This window comes from Paralichthys olivaceus, chromosome 13 (genome assembly GCF_024713975.1).
Source record: "Paralichthys olivaceus isolate ysfri-2021 chromosome 13, ASM2471397v2, whole genome shotgun sequence".
NCBI lineage: Eukaryota > Metazoa > Chordata > Actinopteri > Pleuronectiformes > Paralichthyidae > Paralichthys > Paralichthys olivaceus.
The window spans coordinates 5,852,588-5,873,097 of record NC_091105.1 but is presented as its reverse complement, the minus strand read 5'-3'; the positions used below and the strand labels follow the sequence as shown (position 1 = coordinate 5,873,097).

At 43.4% G+C, this 20,510-nt stretch overlaps 1 non-coding gene across 2 annotated transcripts in view; it reads right to left on the bottom strand.

The window, feature by feature from the left end:
• LOC109633564 (uncharacterized) overlaps nt 1-20,510 on the bottom strand; it is a 210,667-nt gene that overhangs the window by 8,003 nt on the left and 182,154 nt on the right. The window contains exons 4-6 of one of the 2 annotated variants that reach the window (XR_011245952.1): nt 11,272-11,494; nt 8,915-9,055; nt 7,954-8,031 (exon numbers count right to left, since the gene is read on the bottom strand). This is a non-coding gene — a transcript (uncharacterized protein). The remainder of the gene's footprint in view (nt 1-7,953; nt 8,032-8,914; nt 9,056-11,271; nt 11,495-20,510) is intronic. The other variant, XR_011245953.1, reaches the window with a different exon arrangement.

Here is a 20,510-nt window from a genome sequence, read left to right as displayed (position 1 = left end):
GGTGGGGGGGCGAAGATTGAAAGGGATCTTTGCAAACACAATCACGTTCTTAAATGGAAATGCGGGGCTTTAAACAAATCTTACATCTCTCCCGTTCCATTCGCCTAAAACTCTGCAATCAGGCGCATGTTCCACTCCTTCTAAAACACCAGCTTTCTTAAGGGGGGGAGGTTTTTATTTATTTTTTTCTTCCCGCAGACGCAACAGTCCCATTTTAATCATTTACCTGAAAGCGACGACTTTGTTTGTGTCGTTTTTTATCTTCAGACGCGTGTTTGTTTGTTTGTCTGTCACCATCGTCCCCTCGTGAGACTGTTCCCTGTCTGTTTGCAGGACCAGACAACAAGCTGGGCTCGTTTTTAACCCGGGACAACAGGACTCTGAGGTAAGTTGTCTCCTTTCTGCGTGTGACCGCGTCCTTGCTGTACTCTCGTCTCCAGCTTTAGCAGTGTGTGGATGAGGAGCCTGTGTGTGTGAGGAGCGTGTGTGTGTGTGTGTGTGTGTGTGTGTGTGTTGTCTGGGGGGGGGTCACAGGTGCTCGTCATCATCTCGTGAAAGGCGTGGTTTTTAATCCACGCATCCTTTCTCTATATATTTGGGATGAGTGCGGACGATCCTGGCGAGTTGTTGTTGCTTTATTGCAATTTAAATTTCTACCAAAGTCAGATTTTCGGATGACGTTTTTCTTGCATGGTCCTTTTGTTCATTTGATGACACTCTTCCTACGATTCATTTTTGTATTTTATAAATATCTCCCCCTTCATTTTCGAGATAAATAATTTGCATCATTAAATCACCAAATTTTGAAATGTTATTTGGGGCAACTTATCTCAGAGATTAATTATAAAATGCAAAGGAAAAAAAAAGGAAAAGTTCACGACAATGCTTCTGAAACTCCAGTCGGGACATTTCTTTCTGTCGCTGTCTTCAAACTCCTGAGAGTCCCTCAGTGGCTGCGTGTCACCGAAGCTCCAACTCTCCCTTAATGAAGATGCGTAAAAGCCATTCACTCATCCTCGTCCCCCCTCAGTCTATAAAAAGCGGTGGTCTCTGCAACACAGACCCAGTCTTGTGCCAGCGAGGAAAAGCTGCTGGAAAAGAAAGATCCAGATGCTTTGGCCCTTCTTTCTTTTTTTGTAAAGAATATGGCCTTGTGTGCGCTGAGGTGCATATTTGCCGGGACGCACGACGTTTCCATGGTGCGCCCGAAGAAAGAAATCACACAGAAGTTGTGTGTGGTGGGTGACAGTGCGCACAGGGGGAAAAAGGCGCCTGCTATGAACCCGTTATGATGGATTTATGAAATTACGAGGCGCACTGGGTATGAACCGCAGAGCTGAGTGTCGAGGAAGTTGGGTGACCTCTTTTTTTTTAAAAAACAGAAATAAGTGTCTTCTTTGTGTCACCCTGGAAACACAGACGTCCAATTTATACTCATGTGTCGACTCGATGTGAACATGCAGGAAAACCGTACTCTATGAGAACTACAATTTTATCCAGGACAGAATTACACATTTGCAAACCAGATGTACTTAATGTCTTTACTTTTTAAATGCAGAGTGTTTTCATGTGCAACTTCAATTTATTGGTTTATTATTATTATTATTTTTATGAGGGATCTTTCCTTTTTCAGTCAGTCACGTGTTTGCTACTTAATATGCATCAGTAATATTGTCAGGAAGCAGAACCACCACCAGGACCCCACCGACACCTCACTTCACCAAGTTCCCCTCTGTCTCTCTCTTTCTGCCTGGATGTGAAATTACTGAAAGTCCAGAGCATGAAAATATAAATTCTGCTATTAATCATAATTGAATTTAAATTAAGCCACTCTATTAAAAATAACCCCTTTTAGGGGGGATATAAGTGCAGGTCTTCATTCCAAGCCTATAAATATGCAAACATTTAATTTTGAAATAAAGTTTTAATAGGGTTTCGTTTTCTAAAGACACAGACCTACACCTGAAATAACACAGTCACATTCCTAAAACGGCCTCGGCCTCATATTAGATGTTAAATACAAGTCTTCCTCAATTCCAGTGGGAACATTTCGACCTGCCACAAGCTATGTTTAGATTTTAAAATTCATGTGATGTACCTCCCAACTACACTGAGTGGAATAATATTCAGCAGCTCACTCAATCAGATAATTGTATTTCGCTTCCACGTGTTTCTTTCTTTCTTTTTTTTTTCTCCTTTCTTTTTTTGACAGACATGCGTAATAGGCTCTAAATATGCAACCGTAAAAAAGAAAAGAAAAACAGTTTGCACATCCATTTTGAAGACCAAACCGTCCCGTGCTTTTCAGGTAACTTTTTTTCCCCCTCTTTCCTTTTTCCTTTTTGGCTAATGAACTTGGGCTATTCTGCCAGCATCCCAGGAGAATGCAAAGGGGGTTGTGGTGGTGGTGGTGTGTGTGTGTGTGTGTGTGATTGTGTGTGCGCTTGTATGTGAGTGTGTGAGTGTTTGTGTGTGTGTGTGTGTGTGTGAGGGGGGGGTCTTGTGGTAAAAGGTGCTACTTTCTTCCTCTATCTCTCGGCTAATTAGGCGGGGTCTGAACGCGCCAGAATGAATATTCATGAAAAGGCACCGACGCGCAATTAGTAGTGGAGAGAGTTCCCAACTTCAATCCCCAAACAACGCAGCTCTTTGCTGGGGAACGTGGTGCCGGTCCCCGCTATGTAACTCTACAAGAGTCCCTACTTGTGCTCCAGCGCTCTTTCAACCCATAACTTCTACTGTCAATTCTTATCAGCCGCTCTCCTGCTCCCCCTCTTCCTCAAAGCAGCCACCAACATAAGCCATTTGTCCACTCCATGTTAATCTCCATGTAAATCTCCATGTTGGGAATAACAGCCGAACCAATTACATTTATCAATAATGGCTCAAACAGACAAAACAGATAATGTGTCAGTTTCAAACACATCAACATCTATATTTTGAATTCTCAACAACATCATGTGTGTCTTTTACCCACAAATGCATGTGCGGAAACACAACCTGCACATGCACCCATCGCCTAATGACGCACTTCATGTTACAAACTCACAATTTCATAAGCATCACACCTCACTATTCTAAATCCTCTGAATTGCCAATGGCTTCTGGTGCACACATCTGCTTCTTTGCTTAAATCCACCCTTCTACCATGTCTGGCGGTCTGTGTGTCACGCCAGCGTGAGCCCTTCACCCGTGTGGCTGTCCGTCCGCCCTGCCGAGGACCCACAATCCTCCGCTTTGAATTCAAGGTGATTCTTATCCCCGACCCCCCCCTGGCCCTGCACGTTTGCCTCTTGCCTCCATAAAGACGTGTTTATGTATGTATGTATGTGCGGAGGGGAACACGGGGAGGTTTTTCAAGGGTTAGGGGGGAGATAAGCAGAGGAATTTGAGGCCAGTGAATATGGATGGGGTCCCTGCTTTTAGAGAGTGCCGCTGATAGAGAGGTAAACAGCTCCTGGCCAGAAGAAGCAAGGGGGTAGGGGGTGGAGGAGGGGGGGTTGATGCATGCACTGGCATACATTTGAGGCCTAACTCCATACCCCCCCCCTCGCTCTCTGTCATTCACTCACCATCTCCAGGAACTATCTATCACTATTCCTCCTCCTTATTTTGTTGTTGCATTGTCGAGGTTTTGCTTTTGGACAATCTGGTGGATTTGGATGATGAGGTTCTATTATCAATGCACGGGGAGGGAGGGAGTTTGCAAACCTGATTTCAAGCTCAGAAGTTTTTGGTTTTCTAGATGCTGATGCTGCATTTTTTTTAAGGGAAATAAAATCAGTGCAGGCGTTGTTTGAATGTCAGTTATTACTGCCACTCCTGGTAACGCTGATCATTGCTGTTACTATAATTGCTTCCTTTAATAAGCATCTCTTCTGTTCTCTCGTTAAGATGAGGACAAGCACTGTGACATGATGATCTCACACTTATGGCCCTCTCTCTGTTTTTCCCCTTCCCTCTGTTCCTGTCTTCTCTTATCCTGACAGATCCTGCGAGGCTGAGCGGCTTTGCCAACACGAAGGCCACGACCTCAACGGGACACGGCAGGAGTGAGTCGACATGTCTCACACATACTGTGACAACGTGTAAGCGTGCAAACATGTTGCCCGATATGAAAAGTCTGGTGTTGGTACCTCAGCTCAATTCCAGCAGCTTCAACCTTTAATTCTATGCGCTCTCCTCTACTGAAGTTTAGAATGAATACGACTTCACGTGCGTGTGTGAATAACTGTCACTGGCACTTTCACTAGTTTGGGGGTTTTATATGAAGGATGTCCCTTAAAATATGTAGTCTTGGTTTAGTGAAGTATTTTTAAAAAACAAACTTTTCTAGAGCTAAAAAAATTGTATTTTCATGTGAGTTGGCAGTTTATTGATGTGATAGTGTTGGGGAGAGAGAATGGGGGATGACTCTCGTCTCTACGTGCAATGAATGGCGCCTGAGCTACCAGGTGGGCTAGCGCAGACCTTTTAAGCCTTGAGCAGATTTTCATCAGTCAAATCAAAATGAATTTCAGTTTTTCTTTTAACAGCAGCTTATGTTGGGTGATTTTTACGCTGCAATTAACCAAAATGAGGGGACAACAAGGGGAGAAGTATTGGGAATGGGATGTCAGATTTAAAAGGGACCTCTGAGCCAAAGAGTTGCAGATTTCTGTTTTATTTTAACACTCCTGCAGGATTAAAGTGTGAATGAAGTAACCTTTATTCAGCGAAGAATGTCTTTTTTTGAATTTGGCTAATTTAGAGTAGTTGTTTTGTTCCACAGGTGAAGCCTCTGAGGGCCTGACTCCTCTTTAGGGCAGGTGCTTAGTTTTATCACACTTCATCGCTCTCTTGGCCGCGACACAACACAGCTTCTCTCTCTCGCTCTCTCTAACACACACACACACACACACTCCAGAGAACTTCCACACTAAGGCCCCACCGCAAAGTTATTAATGAGCTGTTTAATTTTAATTAGATAGTAATTCATGTTAATGCCTGCTTAATGGAGCCAAATAATTCCCCTCGGTCACTCGGGGTCTTTATGCTTCGTTTACCAGTCCCTGCAGTTATTCTCTGCCTTTTGTTTTTATATTACATTTCCAACTCGCTTTTTTTGTGTGTGAATGATGAAACAGTAAAAACAGGAAACATATGGGGTGAGTGACGCATGCAAGTGTTTGTGTGTTGAAGAGTGTGTATCAGCGAGAGTGGGAGCTAGTATCCATATGTTTGTGTCTATATTCCCTGCGTGTGTTTATGTTTCATTATTGTTTTAGTGCTTGTTTAATCAACTGAGCTTCTGTCTGTATGTGTGAGAAGTCAAACTACGTGGCCACAGTGAACACGCAGCATTGACCCCTCCACCACACACACACACACACACACACACACACACACACACACCCACACACACACACACACACAGACACAGACACAGACACAGACACACACACACACACACAGACACTCTCCTAATGCACAGGCGACTACAGTAAATGCTTTAAGTCAGACCAAAGAAAAGGTCAAACTCCGTATTGAACACTAAGCAGGGTTAAACCCTCAGGTTGAGGTACAGGTGCAGAGACATTTGTAAGAGAGGTTGTGACCTTTATGTTCTAGGTGCTCACCTATAGAGGAGGCACCTGCGTGAGACAGCCCCCCCCCTCCCTTGAAATAGTGAGGCTGCGAGGGAGTGACCACACCAGTGTGTGTGTGTGTGTGTGTGTGTGTGTGTGTGTGTGTGTGTGTGTGTGTGTGTGTGGTGGAGTGGAGGGGTCAATGCTGTTGAGTCTGTCTCAGTTCTGTCTGGGTGCCTGGGCTCTAACGGAGCACTAAGCTGAGTGGTTGAATTAAGTTAGTGGCTACAGACAGGCTTTTAATTGCTGATTGACCAGTCTGAGTGCTTCCTGGGCTGGGGTCATTGCAGAGAGCAGGCGGGGAGGTCCCCAGGCCCCAGCGGCAATTTCAGCCACACGCAACCCAAGCGCCACGGAGGGGCAGGGAGAGATGAAGAGTGTAGGATGAAGGAAAGGTAGTTAGGACATGTGCGAGGGGGAAGGATAAGAGCCGAGAGACTTTTGAAAAAGTTAGAAAATTTGTTGTGCTGTATTTTCCTTCTTTACATGAGGTTTGATCTCAGGATTTACAGGCGGCGTGGGATCCGAGCAAACAGAAACACATATTGGTGACAGCGTTCCAGCGGCTGTGAGCAGAGCGAGATTTGAGGTCCACAGATTAGCAAATTCAATGTTTACTCCTCCACAAAATCTCAGCTCCTTCATCTGTTTGACAATTATAAATTTACTTTGTACCCGTTCTATCCACTTCTTTGCCCCTTCACTTTCGCCCTCCTTTATCCTCTCCTCTCTCCCCCCCCCGCCCTTCAGGCCTCTTTCCTCTTATTCTGCGCGAGGGCCACAAAAGCCCATTCTGCTGTTTTAGCGGGTTCGCTCCTCTCTCCTCCTCCTCCTCTCCTCCTCCCCGCTCACAGCAGGTGCCCGTCCTCGGCTAACATTTGTTATCTCTAATCCTGCAGGTTCGGCACACAAAAAGAGCGTAGTAAACTCTCTCTCAGGCCTAATCCCACCACTCCTTTTTTTGATGGCGCTCGCCCTCCTCTCCTCTTTTCTCCCCTCACTATCTCTCTTTTAGGCTGCTGGGGGGACACTCCTCTCCTCTGATTGCCACATAGCTTTTTATCACCACTGCCTTCAATTTGGGGGGCAGCTGTCGGTGGTGGGGGTGTCCTTTTTTGTCCCCCCTCACATTCTTAATACCTCCGATTCCAACTCTCTTTCCCCCCTTTTTCTCTCCCTCTGTCTCCTTTTTTTGCCCTCTCCTCCCTCGCTCTCTGTATCATTTACAGTCATTTTCTGGCAATTAAAATGGAACACTGCTGCAGGATTTTCGCCCGCAGTGCAACACTACAGTGCTGATGAATAATTCTTCACCCTGCAAACTGGAAAGCTAGCCTTTCTTTCATGTTGGCCCTTTGTTGATTTACCATTAAAACTTACTGCACCGTGCTATGAGTGGAGGGCCCGGCTCTGCGGGAACTGGCAAAAAGCAAAAATGAGGATGAAGCAGATATGTGTACATATGCTTTAGGGTCATTTTTTTGCAGCCTATGAGGAAGTCTGTGAGTTATATATATATGAGTCGTATATATTTGTGTTTATGGTTCAGATTTATGGTGCCTAAGCCTCTTTATTTATGTCCACTGTCTCGTTCTGTACCACTTAGGTTTTATGTTAATTTTTCTTATCAACGGTTTTCATTATGGGGCTTAGCTGTATTGTGTGAGTGATTAGACGGTCATTCATCTCTGTTTCTCTCTCTCACACACACACACACACACACACATACACGTGTACACTCTCTCTCACTCTCTGTATGACACACATGGCGAGCAGTGACTGATGTGTGGATGGAGTGTGTGAGGTGCTCGGGCTGCAGAGGCGGGGTGGTGTTGGCAGTATGTTAAATGATGTGGGACTCCAGGCAGAACCAGCCCATGGCAACGTCCTGGAGTGGTCTGCTCACTGCTTAAAGGATTTCAGTTTGAAGAACTTTATTTTACTAGATGGAAAAAAGTTTTCATTGGCCATGTTAAGTGCCACAATAATAAATAAAACCAGTGAAATAAATAGACTGGCTACTCCGAAATACAACATACAAGATAGAGCAGGCAATAACCAATCACTGCCTAAATTTAGATTTTGTGCACCTACAGTACTTTGTGTACCTAATCGACCCGGCAGTAAATTAGTCACATTACAGTATTCAAACTTGTTAATATTTAAGGAATCTTGTTTATTCAAACAACTACAATAATCAGTCTTTATCTACAGTTTATTTAAATGACCTCTTGCACTTTTGTAAATATTAACATACAAGAGTACCCACCAAACTTTATGTAAATATTTCTGGATGATCTGACAGGCAAATAGTTAAAGTACATACCATATCAGTGCATGCACCTTGAGCAGCAGGTTCCCGGGTCAATTCCACGACTCTCATCCTATTTCTCCTTCTCTGTCTCTATAAAAAAAAACAGAAAATATATTTTTTAAATGAACTATTTTTGCAAGAAGTTGTTTTCACACCACAGGGGAAGTGTGAAGTGTGCATATATAGTCATAACAGTGTCAATGTCTTAATCCTAACCCAAGTTTTTCAGAACAGCTAAGTTGTCGTCGTTCAACCAAAAACCTAAATATATTTAGTTTAGATTCAGAAGAAGATGAAGATGATCGCATCTAGAAAATATGGGATCAGAATTTTGGCATTAAAAAGAAACAAAAGTTGTTTTAATTAATCAAATTTAATTATCAAAGCTGTAATTATGCATCTTCAAAACATAAGGTTGTTATGACTGTAAACAACCACAGAGAAACAAGACTCTTATTATTATGTCATGAAGAACTTCCTTCTGTTACAGATCCCACAACACCAGTATTGATACTTGTGATACTTGAGACTTCTTATTGATCGGTCCACCTTTGATTACAATCTGCAACCTGAGACAGATTTAGTGGTCGGACTCTTTCTCCACCAACAGCAGCAGGTTCAATTTATTTTCTACAATAAACAAGAGCAGCTGGAGAGAAGTTTTTTACACTTTAAGAAACTGTAATAAAGTCTAAGACAGAAACAGGAAGTTTGAGGAGCTTAAGGCCTGAGAGGAAGAATCTTCCCGCCATGTCATCTGGCTCAGTAGTTATCTCCCAGTCACTTATATGGGCTTCAGCATATTGAATAGCAAATATGAACACACACTCACTTGGATACACTGACAGGCACACACATGAGCAAGCAAACACACGTATACACACAGTCAGACACACGTATACACACAGTCAGACACACGTATACACACAGTCAGTAAACAAACAAACACTATTTTTCACACTGTCACACTCACATGGACACAGTCACGCACTGAAGAGATAATGGTGGCCAGAGGCGGTCTCAGTGCTCCCTCTCCCTCTCTCTCAGCATGTCTCTGAGGCAGAAAGCGTGCTCCGCTCCTCACTGTCTGTTAGATTTGATCACCATCACCCAGCTGCAATGGACAGTACACACAGCTCCGCTCAGCTGACGGCTCACTGGCGCGCGCACACACACGCACGCACACGCACGCACACGCGCACACACACACACACACACACACACACACACACACACACACACACACACACACACACACACACACACACACACACACACACACACACAGCCAGAGCATATTACATGCAGTGTCTGACATCTCTAAATAAGTGTTTACTGTGTCTGTGTGTGTTTTAGTGTGTATATGTACTTGCTTCTGCATTTCCCAGTATGGCTGTCAGCCTGTATGTTTGTGTGTGTGTGTGTGTGTGTGTGTGTGTCAAGCAACAACAGCCCTATGAAATGAAATGTATCCAAAATGATCATGACCCATCCCCAGCCTGTAATTCCTTGAAGTATAACAGATCATTTGAATTGAAAATCCTCGTCATATGTACTTTAAAAGGAAATAAAGTATAATTTCACTGTGTTATGATAAAGCACAATCATCTAAATAAAATAAATGTGACTTAAATCTGTCTGATGTGGAGTTTTTTCAGATGTCTGGCGTAACACCTCTTGAAATATGGAGATGTGCTGGTGTGAACGTAAAGGTTAAACACATAAATTCATCATTCATCTGCATATTTCTCTTTGTAGCTGTCGTTTTTTCTCCCCACATACACACATAAGCTCAAAGTAGGTCTTATAAAGCCGTGACAGCCAAGAGGCAGCAAACTGTGTACGTGTGTGTGTGGGTGTGTGTTCCTGCATGCACACACGTGCATACATGTATATCTGTCTGTCTGCAAGAGGCTTTTAAAAAGGAAAAAAAGAGGGGGTACAGTAAATCCTCAATCTGAGCACGCCCATCTCAGAGACCCGAGGGTGCCACGCTATGATTGACAGGCCTCCTTTCACTGGCGCTGTCGGACGGGGGTAGGATTAGGGCTGTCTCGCCCTAAAGGGCCATAGTGGCCCCACATCTCCCAGCTGCTTCACCATGCACCCCTCTCCACAACCAAGGAGGGGCCCTTGTGAGTGTGTGTGCATCTGTGTATTAGTGGGATGTGGTGTGCATGGCATGGGTGCGCTTGACCTTCTGTCTTGATTCTCTGATCTGTTAGAATAGCAGGATGTTACCATTTAGTCAAAAGGTTTTTTTTTCTTTTGTTGTAGCCAAATATTAAAATGTTTGAGCATTAAAATTCAAGAAAATATAAAACGTAACTTTTATTACTTATCAGTTTCAACTAACTGATCACATAAATTAATTTTTGCTCTTAAACACAAGACACAAACATTGCAAATTCATGTACAACATTCAGTTCCATTTCATTGAAATGGTTGAAAAGAGAATAGGCCACAATTACTAAACATATTGTCCCATTAGAATCAAATATCTGATTACACTATATTTTTGACTCATCTACTTTTCATTATTTTCAATGAATATAGATGAGGCAGAGTGATTATTTTCAGAGATGGTAACAGATCTTTACAAATTTGTGGCCTGTGCTACAAAACCATCAACCTCTGTAGCACCAGTACTATGTGTAAAAAAAGTTCAGCTCTGACAGATTATTGTGTTGTAACATGAACCTCTGAGGTAACGTGTGAGGAGAAAGGTTAATGCTCAATTGCTATAAAAGCCCTGTGTGTTGCTGTAGTCATTCTCTGTTCTGCCTCCACTCTGCTGTAGCCCTGAGATCCAGACTGAGTGTTACAGCCATAACTCTCAGGTCTGTAGCGTCATCATCACTGTGATTGATGGCACCAGTTAAACTGGTTTAGTTCCCTCTTTAACAGAAGGAAAACGTTTTCACTAGTGAACTGCCCCTGCTCAATAAAGGGAGGCTTGTGCAATTTGATCTCTGTGTTTTTGATTTAAATGTGAGAACAATGATTTGATGGTGATACCAGGATATTTTACTCTGGCAAAGGTAAATGGACTGTTTATACACTGCTTCTGAGAGCTTTACAATACATGTCACATTCACACACACTTGCTCAAGGAAACTTCAACACATGCTGGACGAGGCGGTCCTAAAATATTATGATTGTAACCTTGTATTGTCTATGTGTGTGTGAGAGACAGACAGACAGACAGACAGACAGACAGACAGACAGACAGATAGATAGATAGATAGATAGATAGATAGATAGACAGATAGATAGATAGATAGATAGAGAGATAAAGCACTAGATGCAAATACAAAGCAGTAATATGACCTTTCCAACCCCTCTGCTGCTTCCCTGGGGTTTCCCATCCGTTTCCAGTGGGGAGTGCCCATCATGGGGGTTTCTTCTGGGTTATGAGACCCCTCGTGTGAATGCTGGGTGAGCTGGCACTGCGGCAGCACTGGCGCAGAGCTTTGCCAGGGGAGGGAATGCCAGGGGCCTGCCACACTCCCGCTGAGAACCTCCCAGGCAATTAGACTGCTGCGGCCGTGAACTGTAAAGGAGAAGGAAGAGTGAACACAACCAGCGATTAGTATTATTACAGCAGTTAGTGTTGACACTGTGTTGACTTCAGCCAATTGACTGCATGCAAACAGACATATTGTTTAAGGTTTAAGTGAGCACACTGTTAACATGCACCCCCAGCTCTCCTTGTAAGCATTTTGTTCTCAAAGTGTGCACAACATGATAAGTCCTTGGAAGAGGGGCCTTGATTTGATATGTGCAAAGGGTAAAAAAAGTTGCCCTTCTTCCATGGATGTCCCTGTCACCGCAGCGGAAAAGGACTGGATCACTCTCACTGTCTCTCTTCCTTTCTCTCTTCTCCATCTCTCTGTCTGATGAAAGAGGAGCTATGATCACTTCGACAACAAAGGGCCCGGCCGCCTGTGTTTGGATGAGGCTCTTCTTTCTTCTCTCCTTCCTCCTCCTCCTCTATCTATCTCCTCTAACCCCCTCTGATCTCACTTACTCTCTTCCCTCTGTGCTGCCCCCCCAGCCCCCTTTCCTCTTACCCTCCCTTCCTGCTCTATCTCTCGCTGCCTGATGCCACTCACTGGCATTGCTGCTCCATTCTTCGTTAAGGCCTTGGCGATACAATCAGGGAACGGAATTAAAAATCAGAAAGTGTCCTTGTCGAAGAGACACCCCGGATGGCGCACTTTGATGTCTCCTCGGAAATTTGAAATTCATATGTTGTCACACTTGATTTTATTCCCTCTCTCTCACTCACTCTTTCTCCTTCTGCTTTCTCCTTTTTTTCCTTCTCCTCCTCTTCTCCGTCAAGTGCCATCATGTACTATTCAGTTAGAAAGAGGAAAAACGAGGGGAACAGAGAGGAACATAAAACACATTGTACAAGTGTTTTTAAAAGCCCCTTCTTGTCTTTTATTTTTCATGTTTTTTACGGGAAGAAGGCGGGAAGATATAATGAATCATTTAATTTCTTTTTGATTGTAGGTACTGGGGTGCGTGGGCTTAGAGGTAGATGACAGGGAGTAAGGGACCACAGGACGGGGTGGAAATGTGGCAGTGAGCCACTTTGATGCCATTTCAGAGCAGGGCGCCAAGTCAAAGCTATTTGACAGAGTGAAGAAAGTGTGGCTGCTACACATGCACACACACACACGCACACACAAACCGGCACATAAACTCTCTGGCAGAAACCCCAGCCTCGTCCCTAGTGAAAACAAATAAATACAAGTCTCACGAGTTTCTTTTGGACCATTGCATGATTTCCTCAAACCCTCAAAATGAAAGACAGGAGTTTGGACATAATCCTGTTAGACTTTCAATAGAGGATACATCAGAACGAGTTAATTTTCCACCGAATGCTGTGAGTCACCGTTGAGTGCATGTGAACACATTGTTGAGATCTGAAGGAATTCTTCTTGTGAGACATGTGGAAGAATAATTAGTCTTGAGTCGATGACATTAATAAACAGTAGCCTTCCAAAAGAAATCTTAAGAGCTGGATTTGGAAACGACACATTTCTGGACGCATTTCTTTCTTGTCTTTGAGAAAATGAGGGGGCACATCACAGGGTCCTTGATGGCCCCTCCCAAGACAGATACAAATGGGCATGAAGGTGGGGTGCGAGGGTTGGGGATTGGGTACGGGTTAGGGGGGAAGGTGGATGAGCAGGATGGAGATGGAGACGGGGATGGTGAGTCCCACCGGTCCACTATACCCCAGATTCATCATTAATCACTCCTGCTGAGCCCCTCAGACCCTCCCATCCCTCCTTACCGCCCCTGTCTTCCACCTATAAGACCCACTCCCCAAGGTGATGGCAACCCATCCCTCCTGCCCCCACCACCCCCATCAACACCACCCACAACACTTGCCCCTCCTCAAAACAGCAATTTCTGTTATCTAGCAGCTCGGGAAAGTCACCCTTCTTTGTCTTTACATCTCTTTCTCTCTGCTTGTATCTCTCTTCCCCCTCTCTCACTCGCCATCTCTCCACACCCCCCCCACTACTTTTTTTCTCACTCCTTCTCGTTTCTCCGTCTCTCTCTCTGAGACAAATGGGTTTTAATAAAAGGTGACAGAGCGATGAAATTAAAGGAGGGCATCCCATGGCCAGCTATAGCTCCAGCCTGAGCGTGGCACTGACATATTTAAAACGGGGCCTTAATTCAGTAGCCTGCCTGTGTCTTACATCACCGGAGCCCCTCAGCGTTATCAGAATCATTATTACTGCCTGACACTGTATTGTTGTTGTAAAAACGATCCTAGTTACAACTGGCACCAGAGGAGACACGCATTTAGCAAACCCTTTGTCCTTGTGCCAACAGTGACCCCTATAAAACAGTTTATTCCATTGACCCTATTAGCAGATATTAGGCCCCATCTCCCATGTTGCCTCATTACAGCCCGGGATCATAAAGAAAGGGGGTTGGGATGGAGGAGGTGGTCCAGAGACAGAATGGGAGTGCGCGTCTTTTCCGAGGGAACCCTTCCATAAGGAGTAACTGACGTGGAGGACTTACCCACGCCTCGGGAGCTCTCGCTCGACATTAGAAAGCATTGTTTTGTTGGATTACAGGGTTAGGAGGGGAATCTAATCCCCTAATTTTTAATCTCTCCTGATTCCAGAGGGATGCAGAAGAGACTGGGGGGCTTCCCTGACACAGCTTGGGTAGGTGGGTGATGGAGGGGGGGTTAAGTGAGAAAAGGGTAGGTTTCTTAACAAAGGGCATATTATATTATTGGTGGGGGCATAACTTGCTTTGAGAAACTGTGAAGACAACATGAGAAATCTTCAAACCTAACAAACCCTAACCCTAAAAAAGTTCCCAAACTCAAAATATCAACAGTAAAATCAAGAATGAAAAGAGACAGCTGCCTTTTACCTTGTACCAGCAGTAATACCAATCCTATTTGTAGGCTGTGCACTACACAACATTTGGAATCGTTCTGTGACAGTGATAACAGATCCCTCTCCCAAAACATTTCTGCTTTGTCATTTCATACCCTCACCACCATGTGTCTGGGTGTGTGGATAATTTCTCAGACAGCTTACGGTGACAGGACGGAGGGATAAGTTGTCTGGGAGCTCATCCCCATAATCTGTGAAGGATATACAGGGTCTCCCCGGGCGTGTTGCAGGGACTATTCACCTGCAGCATTAGCTAAATAAGATTAGGAGCTGGACTGGAAGCCAAACCTTCACTGTGGGTGGAAATATATGAGTATATACAAAAATCACATATGGGATTTTTTCAGAGTTGAAAACACGGTTGACACCCTTTGCAATGGGAATTTCTAAATCCAGTTGAGGCATAAAACGCACGAGGGGAAAGAAGGGACATCAAACCTCCAACTGGGTTCAACTGAAGGCCTCTTTCAAATGTAAAGTTTACTGCTGAGCTGGAGGGAGATGGAGCAGGACGGATGGAAACAGGGATGAAAAAAAGGGAGAGTGGTCGCGGCAGACACAGGGAGTTGGAAATCATTGCGTCCATTGACAAAGTAACCTTGGGCGGCTTCCAGCACGACTGCGAGAGTGAGTGAGCGACAGGGTCCTGGAGCCGGGCCAAGCCGGGCCTTTTGTGCCAGCAGCCGCCACATTCCAATCAGCCACGGATATTTATACTCGGGGCCTAATTGAAAGGTTGGCTTGTGAACCATCTGCACGCACCCCCCTCCAACACACACCCACACACAGAGACACACTTCTCAGTGCTTTGCCACCACAGACACAGTCAGCTTTGACCCACAGAGGAGGAAGGCCAGACACGCTGCATCTGTGATGGTTAACATCCCCAGAGACCAAAACACGCAAAGGGGGGTCTGATGGCAAAACCATATCTGCCAAAGGTTAAATTCTGAATTTGTTTTTGTTTCTTCACATCGGTTTCTTCGATGATCATCTATCATTAGGAAAAATAGATATGATGGTAAAGGAATGTGGCAATTGCCCTGAGCCATTGGCCTACTTAGGAATAGTATGTTTAAAAGCAGCTGTAAAGAACTATGGAGTTAATAGAGTAAAGCTGTCAAGTGGTTCTAACATTTTTTGTAAACAACTAGAATGGAACTCAGTAGAGCGCATACCTTAAATATAGTCACGCTGCACTAAAATGCACACACACAAATCACTTGATTTGATCCTACTTCTATAAATTATCCTCTGAGAAATCTGTGAAAATGCATATATATATATATATATATATATATATATATATATCCCATATCTGCCCCCTGAACCAGATCACCACAAAAATTTAACGAGTTCTTCCCGGACCCAAACCGCATCCCTCCACCAAGTTTTGTGGAAATACGTCAAGCAGTTTTTGAGTAATCTTGCTTTCAGAAGAGGTTATAACCACAACATTACACCTACATGTCCTCAGTATAGGATCAAGTTGTTCATAACAACAACACACAGATATGGGCATGGGAACTTGACTTTTTATCAGGTGGTAAATTCTACAAAGTGAGCCAACAAACCTGTAGTCAGTAACACTGTGCAGCTGAGGGAGCCTGGCAGTTGATAAAAGGATCTCAGCACCAGTGTGAGATAAATGACTCGATGATTGATTACCGCCTAAAGCAGAAAAATGAGCGCAAGCACAAAACCAGTCAGTAACGTTTCTGTAATGAACATTTTCTCACAGTAGCCTGCCTCCTCTTTATCACACAGCAGTGACTGGCTGTTTCGGGTCACTGCGGTATTTCAGGTGCGTTGTAAGAGTAAAAGAAAAAGCTTTATACCTTGACTGCACATCTTCTTTTATTCTCTCTGTAATAAATCCTGATCATGATTTGAAAAGAAAATCCCTTCACAACTGACTTATTTTCGAATTTCTCTAATAAATAACATGTGACCCTTGCTCTATGTGTGCTCTTTAGGCAGTGATGCTCTCTACATTGTATTATGTCACTTTAAATAAGAATTAATGTGGAAAAGTGGCACAAGGTGGAGAATATCTTGGAGCAATATGACAATAAGGAAGGTGAAGGCGTGGCTCAATACTGTGCAGTGATGACCTAAGGCCTAAACTGATCCAGATTCATTTGTCATCCTGATAACCACAAAAGTAATTTATATTTTGAAACATTGCCAGCATTCATCTTGGCCCAACTCATAACTTTAAATCTTTAACCACAACATTAACCAACTAACTAACCACATGTGAGACAGCGCGCCAAAAACCAGGACTCCGGGGAGCCACGGAACAGTGAAACACAAATATCAGACTTCTGTTTCACAATCACCGAAATGCATCACAGGCTCATGGGATCGAGTAACTAAACCCACTGATTAATGCACAATTAGTGCTGTGTTGTGTCAGTTAACAGGATGGGCTGATGGAGTCTGCAGCAATGGTGAGGAGTGTGTTAAAGCTCTCGGCGGGCATCCAGCTGGCCCTTTGCTCAACTCTGGGACGTGTTAGGCTTCCTCTGCCAGCTGGCACCGGAACAGACTGCCATGTTCATTCATGACAGGCATCTCCAAAAAACTTGTGAAAAACCTGGTGATTCTTGAATGCTCCTTTCACAAAAATGCTTTCAAAAGGGGGAAGAAATAGGGAAAAGGAAAGGAAGGACATCGTTTCATGTGTTCTAAGCCAAGGACATTTGGGGCAACTCAGAAAAGTTTATTCAATGTGCTGCCCAAAACATTATTTATGTATGTTTTGTATGACGCCTCTCACATTTACATTGCCTCAAAGAGACAAAAAAAGCTTCCCTACACAGCCTGTGTCCCTGTCATGTGCTGTATGCTGATTTGCGGAAGTGCTAAAGTTGTGTGTCAATGTTTAAAATGGAAAGATGCCAAAATTAAGCATTTTTTAAAATCAAGTATTGACAACAAACTCCTTTTTGAGTGTAATGTTCATGCATGATGTCGCCCAACAGAACATGTGATGAAGAAAATTAAATTTTTTTTGAAATTAACGGATTTTCAAAGTTCTTCTCAACACATGCTGTATGAGTCTTGTTAGTAAAACTTATTTCTTTATTCATTTTCTTGAAAGTCTTGATGGTGGTAAAAAAAAAAAAGCTTTGTCTGAAAAGATCAAAAAGTTCAGCAGCAAAATGTGCTTCAAAAGTACAAGTTGCCATTAAACAGAACAAATTCATCATTAACATGCTGCTTCTTTAAAGCCTGACACTGCATCCTATTTCATCAGTTTTTATATGTTTTCTATGGAAAATATCTACCTGCAAAGTGACCAAAGTTATCAGATAAATGTAGTGGATTAAAAAGCACAACTTCTCCTTGTGAAATGTGGAGCAGCAGATGCGAAAAGCCTCATAAATTTGAATTATTCAAGTTAAGTACGACACTAGAATAAACACTCTTAGTTCAAGGCCAAGTACACAGTCAACATTAGGACATGGTGTTCGCTATGTGAGAGAATTTGTTTATGATATGGAATTAGGACAGAGTGAGGCAGCGTGTGGACGGAGCAGGCAGCTCTATACTGAATCACTGAATTTAGGCTTTTCACCAGGAAACAGAAGCATTGGCATGCTGCTGGGGAATGGTCGACAGCCTGCCAAATGCAAAATCATCCTCTGTTCTCCCTTGGCTTGCGCCTGTGATAAATCAAAACGCCGAACAACAATTAGCACTCTGTTGACACTCTATTCACATCCAACAGTTGATATAGGAAATGGGCCAAATGATGTAGAACACAACTTATTGTCTTGCCAAGTGCATCTGCTATTATCGGCAGTGAAAATCCATCCACTTGTTATATGAGCCTGTGAAAAACAGGTCTGCAGAATCCACTTATCTCCGATATAAAGTGTTTTGTACAACAGATTACTGGCATTGCAAATTTACACTACATACAAAGTGGGGAGGGGAAAGCGCAAGGGACAATTAATCCCCAACTGATTATATCACTCCAAGAATATGAACTCGCTGCATATGCCTTACAGGTCAAACATACAGTAGCGTGTCCCCCTTCTTTACATTCAATAGGAAATCATTTGCTCAAAGCGATCAAATATACTTCAATAACAACGGAGATAAACAACACTCATCCGGTCTAATCTCTCTGCGGACCACCCAGCTCAATCAATTAATTACCTAGTCTCTGTGTTTTACTTCAGGGCATTAGTAATGATCGTTAAATATTAATTTGGCTTTGTCCAGGGACTGATACAGGGGCCCTGTTGTTGTCTTCTGAATTTCTAGCTGTCACGTCAGAGGCTGGGGGAGGTAAACCTGAACAGCCAGAGGAGGGTTCAGGCTGTTTGGTTATAGCGTGTGCAAAAGAGAAAGTAGATAATATGTTGTTTTTGATGATTACAATCAAGGATAAATTATATTTCTTTTATTTTTTATCTTAGATTTTGTGTTGGACAAAAGTTTTAAAATTGTGGTGATCGCTGCAGAACGGTTCTGTAGTTTTACTGTGGGTGGCTCATGTTGTGCTGACTAAGAAGAGTGCACCCACCAAAAATTGTTCCAAGGCCTGAAGTCTGAATTGAATAAGACCTAATTCAATTATGCCCTTTGATCCATTTTATTAGAGTTGTCATGTAGTCACAGTTCATTTCAAATACATGTTTGAGGCATTGTTGCAGTTGGAGAAAGGTCTTTTTAAGCATAATGTCCTGTTGTGATTATGTGTGCTCCTCTGTAAATATATATATCCATTTGTTTGGAAATGTAGAGCAAAATAGAGCCAACAAATTAGGTGTGAAATAGAATAGATGAAGCTCTGCAGTATATTTCTCCTGACCACCACTGGGGCAAACAAACAGGAATCACAACAACATCTGAGTTAAGCTCAGGCCTGTAACCACCAAGCCTTCAGAGAATAGTATCTATCTTCGTTTAGGCTGTCTTTAATAATTAACCCAATGCATTTATTTATTACTCTCCACCAACGGATATACCCAGGTGAGTTGAGTTTCTCTCGGGATGAAGGCTCAGGGGAGGGGAGGGGAGGAGTGGAAGATTCTTCTCCTTCTTCTCTACTATCTCTCGCTCTGCATCAGTGTTTGTAGCCCTGAGCAAAGGAAGCCAGGAAAAAATCTCAGATTTGGCGTGTGTCCACCTATACCTGCAAAATATCCTGCATCAGCATATTTCCTGCAGCTCCAATGGGCCAAAAGCAAAGGACGAGGAGAGACGGAGGCAGTGCCGCTAATTGGCTGATGTATTCCAAATCGCCTAATTTCGAATTTTTCTTTTAAATGGTACATGCATGTGAAATCTCTGCAGCGTATATTTTAATTGTTGTCTGAAATTATTCATTTCCTCAGAGTTAAAGTCAAGTTACGCTGAAGAGTGGCCCGATGCATGATACCTCAGCTCAGTTTCAATATTTGTTAGATGATAGATCTTCAATCCAACCTCATGCTGTGATCAAAGAATCCTTTCAACTTCAACCTATATTGAAAAAAAATCACAGTATTTGCAAAGACATGTGCATAGCTTTTACACTTCATGTGCTGTTGGTGTAGCAGATACGGGTCAAAAGGTGTCGTACACACAAACGCATACACAGTATCACATTAACTGTGCTCATTGATGTTTATGTTTTAAGACACATCCATTGCTGCCCTGTTCAAACATCCTCTGAACCAAAGTCAACTTGAAATATGTTATTTTCTGTGATCTTGATGTATCTGGTGCTCATCTCGAGATATGACCACAACTTGACCACATGCCAAGTGAGGAGGTGGGGGAGAGTGTGTGTGTGTGGGGGGGGGTACCAGTGCAAACAGGGAACAGCTTAACAAATTAACACTCTGCTGCCAAGTCCTGGGAGGGAGACAGCGACAGAGCGGCTTAAAGAAAGAACTAACACCCCTGCTACAGAGATCGAGAAAACCCCAGAGGGCGAGGGGTGAGGAGGAAGAGCGAAATAATAGCGAAGGTGGGTAAAAGCACATCGAGAGGAAGCAGAGGGTAAAGAACGAGGGAGATAAAGAGGCAGAGGGAGATGGAAAGAGTGAGAGGCAGAGCAGACAGTACAAAAATGAGGGAACAGAGGAGGCTTGATATGATTTCAATGGAATGTTTGTTGACAGT